Genomic DNA, 15936 nt, shown 5'->3' on the forward strand with positions numbered 1-15936 from the left:
AAATAAGGCAAAACACATAGGTTGCCAATAGCAAACCAGGGAAGCTAATTGAATGCTGTTTGTTACACTAGCAAGGGCAGGACCTTGGGTGTCTTAGCTCTTGATTTGCATCCCCCGACTTCACCAATGAAGAGTTTATGGGCCATTGATATAGAGACCCTCTATCACAGCCATAGTGTTCTGCTACAAAAGGGAGAGTCGGTTGATTTCTGCACTGTGTTTTCTTGCAGCCAGTAAATATAAGGGGGAAGGACTGGAGAAATTAGACTAACAGAAAATCGAAATAAAAATGAATCATCTCCATGTAGGACAACAGGAGGCCTGAGCCACAAGAGCCACAGGGGACAAAACCCCTTAAGCGCAGGGGACGCACTAGGACCAGACTGCAGGCCAAATGGGACCCTCCAAGCATCTCAGTCTTGCCCCAGGACTCTGTCCAGGCCATGTCTCCTTCCCAGACTGAAGTCCTCACTGGACACTTTCTTCACTGTCTTCTAGTGATTTTACCTGGCTGCAATATATCCTTGATGCTATCTCGCAGATAGTAGCCACATCTACTTCTGCCGCATCATCCACCAGTGGAAAGCACCCCCTGAGAAAGTTGCCCACTAGGCAACTTGTCCATCCCTCTGCCTGCTTCCCACTGCCACCTGATATGCCCAGGGTGATGACCCAATGGGAAGGGCCTGTCATGGAGGGGGTCACTTTCTGAGTCCCCCCTCCAAGCTACTAATCACTCACACGCAGGCACCGAACGGGTTATCAGGATTTAATCGTTTCTTCTCTGGCACCAGCTACAGAACATCAAACAGCTGTCTCATCCACGGCGTGTTCTCAGCAGGTTAACTCTAAGATTTATAGGAGCTGGGGAATGTGGGCAGCCAGCCAGTCCCATCACCTTCTCCCACTCTGGGGACTAATTGTTACCACCTGTCTGAGGGGCCTCACCCAGTGATACTTGCTTACAGAATCACTACTTCATGACAGGGCTCCCCTTCTTAGTTGAATGGCCACACTGTGCAGCAAAGTGCTTCCTGTCGAGACTCTGCCTACTTCCTGGTAAGTTGGTGGGGAGAGAGCAGAGAAACTGGGATAACAGCAGGACACCCAGGGGAAAGAAAGCGAGGCAGCAGTGGTGGAACAATCAGGGTGGTGCAGCAACCCAGGTTGAGTCCTCTGCACAGGGCATCTTGCACAGGGCCCCCTTCAAGCCTGGCATTGTCATGGCTGAAGCCTTGCCTCCTTCCTCACCTCTATTAGGCCCTCTGCAGATCCACACAGTCTGGCAGAGAGCAGCTGGACTTTGTTGGCCAAGCAAATGGCTGCAATGGGCAAGCATATTGCCAAGCCACACAGCTGAGAGAATGGCAAGTGAACCCCCAAGATGGTGAAGAGTTAAGGCTATTTCATACATTGCACAGCGAGTGTTCCTCTAGTATAGGCATGTTTGCAAATATCTGTTTATCCCATCCATGCTTTGCATTTTTTTTGTCGTACACTTAAATGCCTCTGTAGCTTTTCTTCTAAGCACTGGCATCCAATGCCTTTTGTTTCCCCTCTGTCACCAGAGTAGAAGGATATGCTGTTCTTTGCAGCAAGATTAGATTTCCATGTACATTTAAAAAAAAATTTAAATGAAAACAATTTCTAATAAATGGATGATAAAGTGCATAATTCCTGACATGCAGCACATATGATTCATTGTTTAGAAGTGAAGATCAAGTGAATTGTGTAATGCATTTAGCTTGTGGATATCTTCCTTGGATAAGCGTGAATTATGCATACTTTTATGCACATCTCTCTTTCATGTGTTCATTTCTGACAATAAAAACCCTTTCTCTCTAGACGATCTCCTGTGCTATCCAGAGCATTTGTTTGCACAGTTTCCATTTTCCTGCCAAACAACCCAGGAACAGAAGATAATTGTCAAGGTGTTGTTCAGAATCCCTTCTCTCCTGACCTTTAGGTAACTGTGGAATCTGGTTGGTGACGGGGCAGGAGAAGGAAATTCTGACTTGGGTTGCTTGTTTTTCATCTCCAAGCACATTTTGTGGAACAATTGAATCAGAGCCCCACAGTGGCTGGCAAGGCAGGATGCGATGAGATAGGGTGTGGTGGTGTCATGCCCATAGCTGCCAAGTTATCCCTTTTTTAAAGGGATTTTCCCTTATGCTGAATAGGCTTCCTCGCGAGAAAAGGGAAAACTTGGCAGCTATGGTCATGCCATGCATTGCTATGTGTTACATGCTACAAGGAAGTAAAAGGAAACAAACTTAAAGCAACAGCCTCTCCCCGCCTCTTAAAGTATCCAGCTTGTCCCCAAACTACAGGATATGAAACTGGAGGAATTCTGAGTCATCCCATCCCTAGACTAGCAATCCTTAATGGCAGCCACAAGGTTTGTTTTGATAATATATTTTTTCTATCCATATATGCTCCTTTCCCCTCTAGCCATGGAGAAGTTCCATTACTAATGCATTTCAAGAAATTAGGATTGTTGCAGATATGATGGCAGTTCAGTGAAAATAACTTATAAAAATGAGAAGAGAGAAATAGATGGGGCCCAGGTGGCAGAAGAGTAGGAACATTTATCTAGTAAGTCGTATGCCAATTTTCTCATAACCAGCACTTCCCATATTGTGTGTCATTGATGGAGTTTCTGTGCTTTTCCAATTTCTCATAATGACACATCTGAGAAGAGAGGGTCATGGTGCTGGGTCATGATCAATAGTTTAAGAAGTATCAAAATAAGAGATAATAGCCTCAAATTATTCTACAGAACAAAGCTCATGGTTAGAATACAAACATATCAAACATTGGGATTGGGATGGTGAAAGAGAAATAGAACGGAAAGGGAAAGGGAAAGGGAAAGGAAACAAAGGAGAAAGTGAAACCATTAATTGCTACAGCTCCTCTGAAGGTGATTGATTTCACCCTGGGGGCTTCAGGCCAGGAAGTGAACCTCTCAATCTGTGCACATATCCTGTGTGTCCCCAACAAAAGGCAACACCATTTCGAACAAGCACCTGCTGCTTAATGTATTGTGGAGGGAACAATTCTAATGCCACCCAAAGTCCGCCTAAAGGGTCACTGGAAGTGGTGCAAGGCTCACTCTGTCACTGGAGTGGGAGGTCCACCAGCAGGACAACACCCATGTCATCCTTCCCAGTGTGCCCATGGAAAGTCCTGTGGGTGTAGATGTCCCAGAGGTAATAGGCATGCTGGCGGCAGCTGAAATGGCACATCCTCTAATGGGTCCCAAACTACTCCATTCCTGGCACAAGTAATTCCCATTGGCTGCAATGGGAGAGAGGAAATAAAATAACTTCCAGAGCGGGGTGGGGTGTGGGGTGGGGAGGCAGAGGCCTCTTGCAATCACTACAGCAAGACTATGGCTGTTGTGGTTGCTTCCCACCATCATAGCATGGTTCTGCCTCTGGTCTCCAGCCAGACTTTTAGGAATGTTCCATACCCATCCTCAAAAAGATAAAATTCACTTATCTGCATGAGGATTTTAGCTTACCTACAAATACGTTAGAAGTATTCCAAGCATTTGAGGTCATCAGGAGCACTGCAGTGGACTGTAAACAAATAATCAATGTTGGTGGCACTGATATTGTCCATGGAAGAACAGAATCACACGTTGCAGAGGCAACATGAAAAGGGGGCAAGACCTTGGAGAAGGCCTCCTCAAGCCATCCAAATGGATACAAACTTTCCCAAACTCCAACATGGTGGTTCTGAACTGGATGGCTCTGTGTCACTGGCCAAGAAGTGTAGTGATGGCTATAATGGGTATTGTGCCACGTTTTGCAGTAGTAGAACTACTGCAAGCTTTGGAAAATAGCACAGAGGTGTACAGCCAATGCAACAATTATTTGCAGCATGATTGTTACCATTTGGTCTATGAGATATTTTTTTCTTATATTCACAGTACATAAAATGCTTCCTACCAAGTGATTCCTTAAAGATCAGCTGTTCTATCCCCTTGGATGAAGGGTAAAGTTATGTGCATGTAAAAGGATAGGAAGTCAATGACAATGTTCCTCCTGGCAGTAGAGCTCTGTTTGTGCATCAGAGCACATTTGGAGCTTTGATTAAACAACTGTATATTTACTTCAGAACCTGTGCGTGCAACATATCAGGTGGCATATTAGCATTTCCAAGCCAACACTTTTGTCAATGTTCAAGACTGCAGGCTGCAATGTATTTCTTTTTATTAGCATTCCTGCCCTTGGGTGAGTGGAATAAAGGGAGGTAGCATTCACAAGTGATCCTCAGAAAGGTTGAGTCTCTAAGGTTGACTTAAGCAAAACATTACCTTACCTACCAAAAACACTGATTTCTTCAATCCAAACTACTATAGCACTGTTCAGAGCTTTTTTCTAAATTTGTTACATCACACTGAACAACATTGCAATGGGAGATTATATTCCCTGCTGCTGAAAGAAGCAACAAATGTGAAATACACAGGAACACCAACTACATCAGAGATAGCCGACATAGTCTTGTTGGATTACAACTCCCATCAATCCCAGTTTGTATGGCCAGTGGTCAGAGATAACAGCAACTTCTAGTGGGTACCATGTTAATCACCCCTGAACTATCTTGATGTTGAAAATGTAGGCATCTTTTAAAATGCTCTTCCCAAAAGTGCTCTTGAAAATACTTTTGTTAAACAATGATCAATCTGATATATTTAAAACCCTAAAGATTTTCATTAGGGGACTGTGAAACAACAAACATTTGTTTCAAAATATAAAACATTTCACTACAATTCAGCCAAAGTTAAACTTTCCTATGCCATATTGGTTTCAGTGACAAATTGGACCCTTGAAATCATCATTACAATCAATTGCCTATTGAACTTTGGTGAAAACACGTCCAAACTTTAACCATGAGAGGTATGCTTGTTTTTGTGGCTATAGGTCATTGAATTAGAAATACATGGCCTATGCATTAAAAAAGGAAGCAAATAGTATGTGCTGCATGCAATTGTAGCCCTCTTCCCCGTTAACCTCCTTGGAACTGGGAGGAGATAATCAGAAGTCAGAAATGGTCATGGATGTGGTTAGTTCAGTCATTCTCCATTCAAATAATCTCATTGAAGTAAGTCTTCTCTTCCCTAAAGGGTTTTAGAGCAACATTTTATGAGGGACTTGTGGGCAAGACGACCCATGACAGACCAACAACATCATCAACATCAACAACAACAACAACAACAACACAGTTTTGTCCTTTGGTAAAGTCAGAAAGGACTGCATCTCAGCCTAAGTAAAATTAATAATTGAATTAGCAGACACTTTGCCCATAACACCAGCTACTATTCTCCTTTTTGAGGCCTAAAAACAAACACCAACCAAAGACTTCTTTGTGGATTGATGTTCCCAATTTTAAAACTCTTGGCATCATTGGCTTGAGCTGAATTACAAGTATACAGTTTACAAACAGCATGGAAGCTGGTCTCTGTAATGTGGTTTCTACCATACTATTGCCATTCTATTCATACAGGCTTGCGCTCAATGCTAGTTTGGTTTAAGCGATACCAGAATCCCACTTGAGCACTTTGCTAGCTAATAGCAGGTGCATTTTCAAAGCACTCTGAAGGGCTTTAGCAGTTACACAGTGAAAAGTTACCTCCAGATGTTCACTGTTATGATTTCCACACTGCATCCATAGATAGATTCTGATGTAATCTCATCCCACCGGCCTTTGTATCCTGATGGCACAACAGGGAGCGTAAAAGGCCTTGGAAAACATGCATTTTCCTTGTTGTTTATTAATGACAGTGTTGTTCTTCTTAATATTCTGTCCATGTTCCGGTTCACAGGAAGGATGAATGATGTAGACTGTTCTGGGAGGCTTTGCCTTGATGATTTTTTTTGCTTCCTCTATTCACATCAAGAGGAGATACAATAAATGCTTATTTGAGTGTTGATAGTAATGTTGCATGGAATTGACTCCTGTTTCTATCTTTCAACCAATATTTTTTCTTTACTTTTTGAAAAAAGATCTTGTGATTAAATTTAGCTTTTCATTCAATATGAGATACCTGCACAAGTCACATTTGTGCACGTAAGCTAACAGTCACACTCAGCTTTTCACTTCGTATTTTCACATTGGACACTCGAGTTTTATGTTTCTCCTCTATCTGGTCCCTAATTATGCTCACATTTTTACTTCCATTTCTTATTTTTTTATATGCAGATTTTGGCAACTTTTAATCGATTTAGGCTTGGATCTAGACTTGCTTTCTTTTGATCTTTCTTTCCATTTGTACAAAGTTCATTGAGCTAGTGGAGCAAGAAGGGGAGTGGAATTTTTGCCAGTTCCTCCTTCCCTCTGATGTCCCCCATGCCACCTTTCATGATGGTCCAGAAGAAGTAGATTCAGAGTGCAGGAACCTGCAGGGGAAAACAAGAAGCAGAAATAATAGTCTTACCCCTTCTGCAGCATGATATGAACAGTGTTCTGCCACAGATTCGTTGGATCCAGGCCCCATGTTCTGTTTCTCATGAATCCAATATTTGAAGCACGCACATGGCTTTCTCTAATGGGTACACAGTATAGCTCTACTTTGCGTTCCAGTCAAAAACATTGCACATGAAACTTCTACCAATCTGGGAACCAAGACTGAGGAAGGGGGAACTAGGCCATTTACACATCTGGGGAAATAAATCTGACACACCCTATCAAATAAAGGATTTCTCCTTTTATTTTATTAAGAGAACGAAGTGAAAACAGATATAACACTGCATGGCAATCTCTAGAATGTTTCTCAGACTTTCTGCTTAATATCAGGCATTGTTTACCATCCGCGGGTCTACAGTGCCATTGATGCTGTATATATGCCACCATTGCATATTGTTTGCATGGGTTTACATCAGATAACAGGCTGTCAGATAAATCCTGTTGATGAAGAATTCTGGGGAAAGAATGAGAACACAAGGGCCTTCACAGTAACTGTATTTGAAGGTGCTTTGCAACCTATGCAGTGGGTTAAAGATTATATTCTAGTTTACTGTTTTGGTTTCATATGATGGACCAAGAGCACTTTAGCTATTTGAAGATGGTTATTTCCTCTCAGTCCCCTTTTATCCAGGTCAAACATACCAAATTCCCTCAACCATTCCTTATAAGGCTTGCTTTCCAGTCCCTTGTTCATCTTGCTTGCCCTCCTCTGCACATGATCTAGTTTGTCAATATCCGTCTTAAATTGTGGTGTGCAGAACTGGGCACAATACTTTAGGTGTGGTCTGACCGAGGCAGAACAGAATGGTACTATGACTTCCCTTGAGCAGGACAATATATCTGCAAATTGTTAACAAAAGAGAAATGTTAGCAATTACAGGATGAATAATAAAAGTGATTTCTCACCCCCATAAGTCAATAGCATCCCCCCCCCAAAAAAATGGGCTTGCTGCTCCTGACTGTATTTTGAGGTTATTATCAAAACATACAGTTTTTTGTTTTGTTTTGTTTTTTTCATTTTTGGCAATGTGTTGAAAATGGGCATATATTTAAGCACTGGCAAGTTTTATCTTGCAACATGCAGAGCTCTTCATAGGCATAACAATTAACATGAGTTTAAATTAAATCTCTCTGTGCAAACACAAATTTGGGATTGAACAACTGGGAATTGTCTCCTTTGGGACTGTAAACCAATAAAGCAATTAAGCTATGGCAGGGACCCCCAGATAAGCTCAATGGGGTACACCAATGATTTCAAGACATTACCAAATGAATGCAAGTCTTCTGGCTTCAAATAGAATTACAAAAAGAAAGGAAGTGCAGATGAAGCTTTTCTAATATCCTGAAGAAAAAGTCATTAGAATTATTATTTTTCTAAAAGTGAGGACATGGGGAACATGGAGTGGAGAGAGATATGAAACCATTATGTGCTGCCATTTCCTGAGGTCCTTTTAAAAATAAAATTCCCTCAGGGACAAGCTTACTAAACTTGGAATATGTGGAAGCACTGGAAACCTGGAGGAAAGAACAAGAAGAAATATCCACAAATGCTCCCATGAATGCTTTTGTGAAGATTTCAGATTGGAAAACCCGCTTGTAGAATATTTCTGAATTAAATAAAATTGAACCGCTGGTTGTGACGAAGGAAAATGCTAAATCAATCATAACATATTGTTCATGCCATTTCCTTTCCTCTGTATTTTTATCTGTATGAAGCGAGTCGCTTCCGCTTCACAGCAGGGGCGTGTTGAGCTCTGGCCTCTCGAGCACACCTCCTCCCACCTTGGCATAGGCGGGACAATGTCCCACATCACGGCGAGGTGTCCCAGCCATGTCACAGCACTGAGCACCCAATCAGGAGGCTTGAGGGCGTCGCCCGGACGATTTAAACCCCGCCGCAATGCCATTTTGTTCCCTTTTGCCGGAATAGCTGTGTGCTGGGGAGGGGAGGTGTGGCCATCACCTGCCCCTCCATGATCTAGGTTATTCAGTTAATGGAATCCGGGGGTCTGGATCTTGTCTGAAGGCTGCGGAGGGGCTAGGACCATGCCATGACCTCAGGGAACCCAGGAGATGTTCGAGTTGGTTCACGTTGGCAGGGTTCCCCCTTTGGGGTTTACTCTTAGCAGACTTCCAGCAAAGCGGGCCACAAGTTAGATATAGTCTTGTTTGCCAATGCCTAAGCCAATACCGCTCACATTCTGTAATCAATAAAGTTGTGGCCTAAATTACGCCCATTAACATTAACCTTAATTACTGTGTCATCTTGCCTTTATTCTGGGGAGTGGGTTTGGGGGGCCTTGAGGCGCAACTATTTGAAATCACTGGCCAAAGCTGCATGCCTTGGGGGACAGCAGCTGAGGGAAAGGGATGGAGTGACCCTCACACCAATTCCACACTTCCCAGAATGCCTTGGAAGTGAGGCTTTGCAATGAAATGTGGCCTTGTTCCCAAGAAATTATGGAACCTACATCTGACGGGAAGCTGCAGAGAAAGCCACATAGTGCTTTTCAAAACGTGTTTCTACTTTTGCTGCAAATGTACATTTCCCTCTACCCTTTCCCATTCTACAAATATGACTCAGGAAAAGGGCTCCTGGAGGGAAGGTGAGGGAAGGCCTTGTGCACATCACTTTGTTGCACCCTCCCTCTCTCCTGATATGTGGCGTGGGTTCTTGCTAGTCACCTATCCCAATGAGCTGAGTAGGACTTTTTTCAAAGGAGTTCTTGGTTGGTTCTAAAATCCCTGCTTTTTCACCTACTTCACAGCGCTGCAAAGCATACAGCAAATTCCAGTGTGCAGGCAATATATGAAGGGGAAAAAACTTGGGGGATTTTTAAGGATTAAAATACAGGGACAATGGCAGTAGACTGAAGAAATGTTGGCAACTGAATAGATATGAGTCATTTATTTCTCTTCTTGCTATCTAAAATATTAGTGCACAAGAGCTGCAGAGAATCAGAGGTGTTCCTGAGCTAAACAACTATTCCTGGAAGTCATATACTTAAGTCTAGTAAAAGAAGAATTGATTAAAGATATATCTATAAATGGAACTTTACAACTAACACAATGTATAACTTGTGCGATAAAGACATTTGCACTGTTTATGAACTACTGGAGCTAGTATTTTGCATTTGTCAAAGCTTTCCTAAGAAAATTACCTTCTTCCTAGTAAAAAAAATATTTTTGTGACGTTTCATTTCTATTCATTCCCATTTCCGTGCATAGCATTTAAACTTGACAAAGTTGTTTTATTGTGTGCACCCAAGGAGGTGGGTGAAGAAATGTTACTCTTTCCCTCCAGCCTTGGCTTACTGCAGGCTGCCTCTAGCCGTAATCATTTTGCTGAAGCTCCTGTGGCAACACATAGGTGTTTTCTCCGGGAAATGTATAAATCATGAATGAGAAACATGTTTTTTCAAGCATGCAGTTAGTGTCCCAAGTATCTGAAGGAATGCATCTCCGCCTGACACTTTCCTAATGCCCCCTTTGGACTATACATTTTAAGCAGCATCATACGTCTTTAAGCAGTCATGGCTTCCCCCAAATAATCCTGGGAAGTATAGTCTTTTAGTCTTTTAAGAGCCCAGAGACATGTTAAGTGGCCCCTCTATCCCTCACAGAGTTACATTCCCTGAGCTCCCTAGGAAAAGAGAATGATTGTTAAGTCACTTTGAGCACTGTAGGTTGGTTAGGTGAATGGGGGTCACCAAACAACCCTTTGGTAACAGAAAAGAGGAAAAGAAGTAGCATGAAATGAAACATGATGTTTATATAGATCCAACTCCCAAGAGATCTGCCCCCAAGGGACATCCAGCTCCCAAGAGACTGTGATCAACTCCCGGGGGGGGAAACATTTCTGGGGGGGACGGACCCAAAGTTGTTGAGCTTTTTTTTAGGGGGGGCAGCCAAAACAAACAATAAACCACACAGCAGCAGCAACAACAACAACAGGGAAGGAAGCAATTGTGTAAGCACCAGTGAGCAGGTAGACATTTTGGTTTGGACTTGATTTTACTGGTTAGCTAAACGGGAATGTTTCTATTGTTAATTCTGTTTTAAGTCATTTTAGCCTGCTTTTATTATGCACGTTTATGATTCCGTTTTATAACACTAATGAAGTAGATTGATTTTTGTGTACTCCCTCGAGCTACTGGAGTGGGGTTATAAAAATACAGAAAAGAGAGAAAAGAATGGATGGATGGATAGATGGATGGATGGATGGATGAATACAAACAATATCCAATGCGAACAATCTACCCAGACCTCACAATCACAATTAAGCAGTGCTTTTTTTCTAACAAAAATGTTTAGGGGTACTCTCCTTTTCCTACTCATATTGAAATACTGCCCCTCAATGAGGCCAAACTTAGATTCACAAAATGTTTAGGGGTATGTGTACCCCTGCATCCCCCCAGAAAAAAAGCACTGCTAAGTGATTGGGGTTTTTTGGGGGGGGGATCACTCGTTACAATATAGCAGTGTATGGGGACCTGTGGCCCTCCAGATGTTGCTGGACTACAGATCTCATCTTTCCTGACCTTTGGCCACGCTGGCCGAGGCTCATAGGTGGAGTCTAGAGGACCAGCATCTAGAGCACCACATCTGCATTCCAGCAGTACTGCATGGTACCTCTGAAGAAAGACAAGCTGCCTATGAGCTTGATCAAGCCACAAAGCCTACTTTGTGTAGGCCCCTCAATGCCTGGTGCCCACCTTTCACACATTGGTGGGTCTTGGTTTGCCTATTGTTTCAAAAAGTGTGGATTTACGATATTCAGCTTGAAACGCACACAGAATTAAATCTCTCCTCCATACCTGTGAAGTACCTGACCGTGGTGTAGCAACAAACCTGGGTTGACCAAAGCATGCTAGCCCTTTTCAGGCCCCTTTTCAGGGTGACAGGAATGGTGACAGGTGCAGAGCCAGCAAACTCATCCCCACTGCCCACCATCACCTGTTTACTTTATTTTGATGCATAAAACCTGAAGAGCACTACCAGTCATTCATTCTTTGAGGAAAATGGGAAATAATTTTCATTGCTCCTTTAAAAAAAAGGAGAGAAAACAATATTCAATTAGAAGTTTGTTTCTCCCTCTCAAATCCCCCATTAGTTTATTTATAGCTCCATAGAAATTGGCATCCAATTTGAGGCAAACCTTTATTTTCAAAAAAGGAAGGACATGTTCCAGTCAGCTCTATTATCATTTAGATGAGCACACTTAATGGTGCTTTGTTTTCTAAATCTTTGCTTGATGATTTTTTGCCCTTAGAAGCGAAATACTAAATCATGTTCATTTGCTTACAGAAAGACTGTGCATCACTGTGTTTATGGCAAAAATGATGGAAGAACGCTATCAAATTTCTAATTCGTAGTATATTCTTTGTGTGGCAAATGGCTAGCAATCATCAAATGAAGATTTTCAACAGAAAATGTAGCTCCATAACTGAAAAACAAAAGCTCCAGATGTGGCATTTTATAGAGAAGGTTCCGAGAGTCCAATGTACTCCAATAGACAAGAAAGGTTATGACTTGGTCCTGACCAACCAAGGTTCAGATACAATCTCTCCCATAGATTAGTTTTGAGGACTTTGTCAAGTCGCTAGGAGTGAATAGATGACTTGCAGCCTCCTTTGCGGCTTCTGAAATAACACCCTCTCTTAATGAGGCATTAATGACCTTTTAACAGCCAATGGACAAGTCCCACTTTAGATATTCCAATCAGCTTGAAAAGGCACCCATATGGTGTGCCCAAGCCAGCACATGAATTGGAGGAAAAAGCAAAGTTTAATGGCAGCCAGGCTTTGCTAGTAAATAATAATTCAGCCCCCAACGAATTTGCAAACTAAAGATATAGCAGAAATAGGAATACTGTAGCTATATGTCATTTAAACATCAAAAAGCTCTATATACAAAAAAAAAATTCTATTATGCTTACAGGATTGGATCTGTAATTATAAAGATTATTGAATTAACATAAAATTGATATTTATGCAGCATATAAGTTGACATTTATTTTATTTTTCCATGGATGGCTCACTAAGCAGCTCTCACCAGTCAATGACCACTCCAAACTCATTTGATATTTTAAAGGTTGTTTATTGCCTTATAAATGATTTATTGACGCTTCTGAAAGTAATTTATTGTAAAAGCTCCTAACACTTGAAGCAAAGTAAATGTTTCACAGCAGTTAGTTGAACATGCTTTGGTGACCTGTTTATGTTTTACTAGTAACCATAAACAGAAGAAATCATTAAAAACTAATAATAAAAAATAAGAAAATATATTGAAATTTGCTACTGTGTCAAGTGAAACTAGCTTTCATTGACTTGAAGGTTGAGTAGCACAAATGCTATTACAAAAAATCTATGCAAAGACAGAAAAGAAAACAGTCAGGAAGCTAAAAATATAGGTTAGGTTTTTGTTTTGTCTGAATGATCAACAGTCTCCAACTGAAAAGGTGTGGTGAGGCATTGGAAGGACAGAGATAAATCATATATCTAACAAAAAGCCCCACCAACAGACATGACCAACAACTCTGACATTATCTTTGTAGATTTTACCTTGGTCCTCAAGAGATGGTGGTATTAAATAAAGTAAGTAAATAAGTAAGTATTTTAAAAATATCACTATACCACAATTTCATTTTTAAAAATAGGAAAGCAGTTTACAACAATTATAATGCAATGAAAACCACACAACATGATCAATCTGGCTTTTAAAAGTCTCCGCTGGTGTCAACTGAAGGTTTTCAATGTCTTAAGTCAGGCACCCCCAAACTTTGGCCCTCCAGATGTTTTGATCTACAATTCCCATCATCCCTGACCACAGGTCCTCTTAGCTAGGGATAATGGGAGTTGTAGGCCAAAACATCTGGAGGGCCGCAGTTTGGGGATGCCTGGTCTAAGTGCTGCATGACAACCCTTGTTTTTGACTCTGAGAGCTATACTTTCTCATGAGAAACTTTTTGCCTGGAAAGTCAATTGCCAGAGATACTGCAGTTGTGTACATTGTGCGTTTCAGACTCTGGATTGAGCAATAGGTTGGACAATATGAGCTCTTAAGTATCTTCACACTCTATGGTTTTCGAGCTGGTTAACTAATTCAATTTTAACTCCTGTTATAGCTGCCCATTTTAAAATTCACAAATATTTCTGCAGATAACCAAGTTCTGGTCTTATTGGTCAAGTGCTGGAACTAAAAGCCAGTGTAGGTTTATTTGTTTTCTGTATTAATCCTATACAGCCCAAATCTGTAGAAGCCACAGGAAGCACCCTGCCTAATAATTTAAGAACCATGCCTTGGAGATTCCTGTTTTCCAGTGTTAAAACTCCTCTCTTCTCTTCACAGCTTCCGAAGGAATGATGAATTAGCGTCAAATTTTATTTTCTGACTGCCAACATGATGAATGCAACTTAAGGCTGGGGGGAATGGGTTGTGTTTTCCCCCAACTTTTTTGCTTTTTTATATAATCTGGAACAGCTGAAGAACAATAAAAAGGTTTTACAATCACAATGGTCAACCACAATTTCAACAGCTAGAAAAGGGACAGTAAAGTACAGCTCCGTCTTCAAGGATCTGTGTTGCTACTTCATACAGTATATCCAAAGTTATATGGGGTTGGAAGTTTCTTAAAACCTTGATGTCAAGCTTATCCACAGATTTTTTTTCTAATTCCCATTTTCCTCCTTATTTTCAATGAGAAGCAAGTTTTTCCTGAATTTCTGTTAAAAATACAAACAATTCATGGATAATATATGCCAGGCATCCCCAAACTTCAGCCCTCCAGATGTTTTGGACTACAATTCCCATCATCCCTGACCACTGGTCCTCTTAGCTAAGGATCATGGGAGTTGTAGGCCAAAACATCTGGAGGGCCACAGTTTGGGGATGCCTGATATATGCATTTCTTATATGCACTCATATATATCTTATATTTGCACCAGTTCTAGGCTGCATTAACAGAAATATTAAGGGAAGTAATAGTACCACTCTGTTTTACTTTGTCAGACCTTACCTAGAGTATTGTGTCCAGTTCTAGACACCATAGTTTAATAAGGATATTGTCAAGCTGGAACATTTACCAGGGGCCAGCAAACTTTTTCAGCAGGGGGCTGGTCCACTGTCCCTCAGACCTTGTTGGGGGGCAGAATACACACACACACACACACACACACACACACACACACACACGGGGTGAACAAATTCCTATGCCCCGCAAATATCCCAGAGATGCATTTTAAATAAAAGCACACATTCTACTCATGTAAAAACATGATGATTCCTGGACCGTCTGTGGGCCAGATTTAGAAGGAGATTGGGCCTTAGATCTGCCTACCCATGATTTAGGGCATTGGGTATATTTAACCTAGAAAAGAGGAGACTGAGAAATGATAGGATAGCCATACAGTGGAACCTCGGTTTATGAACACCTTGGTTTACGAATTTTCGGTTTACGAACGCCGCGGACCCATCTGGAACGGATTAATTCACTTTCCATTACTTTCAATGGGAAAGTTCGCTTCAGTTTATGAACGCTTCAGTTTATGAACAGACTTCCAGAACCAATTACACCCATGCTTCGGGTTAAGTACGCTTCAGGTTGAGTACTCAGTGGACCCGTCTGGAACGGATTAATCCACTTTCCATTACTTTCAACGGGAAAGTTCGCTTCAGTTTATGAACGCTTAAGTTTATGAACGCTTTAGTTTAAGTACTCCGCGGACCATCTGGAACAGATTAATCCACTTTCCATTACTTTCAATGGGAAAGTTCGCTTCAGTTTATGAACGCTTCAGTTTATTAACAGACTTCCGGAACCAATTGTGTTCATAAACCGAGGTACCACTGTATTCGAATATCGGAAGGGTTGTCACAAGGAAGATGAACAAACTTGTTTTCTGCTACTCCAGAGGGTAGCGCCAATGGATTCAAATGACAAGAAAGGAGATTCCAACCAAACATTAGGAAGAACTTTCTGATGGTAAGAGCTGTTTGATACTGGAATGGACTCCTTCAGGAAGTGGTGGGCTCCCCTTCACTGGAGTTTTTTAGACAGAGATTGAGTGGTCATCTGTCAGGGATTCTTTAGCTCTGATTCCTGAATTTCAAGGGATTGGACTATATGACCCTCGGGTCCCCTCCCACTCTACAATTACTGTATTCTTCCATGTATAAGACTAGGTTTTTCCCTTAAAAATAATGTCAATAATTATGGGGCGCCTTATATATGGATAGTGACTCCCCCCATTTTCTTAAATCTTAGTTCCCAAAAATAGGGGGCGTCTTATACATGGGGGGTGTCTTATAGATGGAAAAATACCGTACATGGTTTTATGAATATAAGCTATTAGGGTAAACAACAAGGATCTGTACCTCTTAATTAAGAATAATTTTCTGGTCTCCAGTGGGATGAAAGCGATCCCCCTGGAAGAGCTGGATCGTCTGTATGCATTCATACACTTG

Source organism: Zootoca vivipara, chromosome 4, assembly GCF_965207765.1.
Source record: "Zootoca vivipara chromosome 4, rZooViv2.hap1.1, whole genome shotgun sequence".
Taxonomy (NCBI): Eukaryota; Metazoa; Chordata; class Lepidosauria; order Squamata; family Lacertidae; genus Zootoca; species Zootoca vivipara.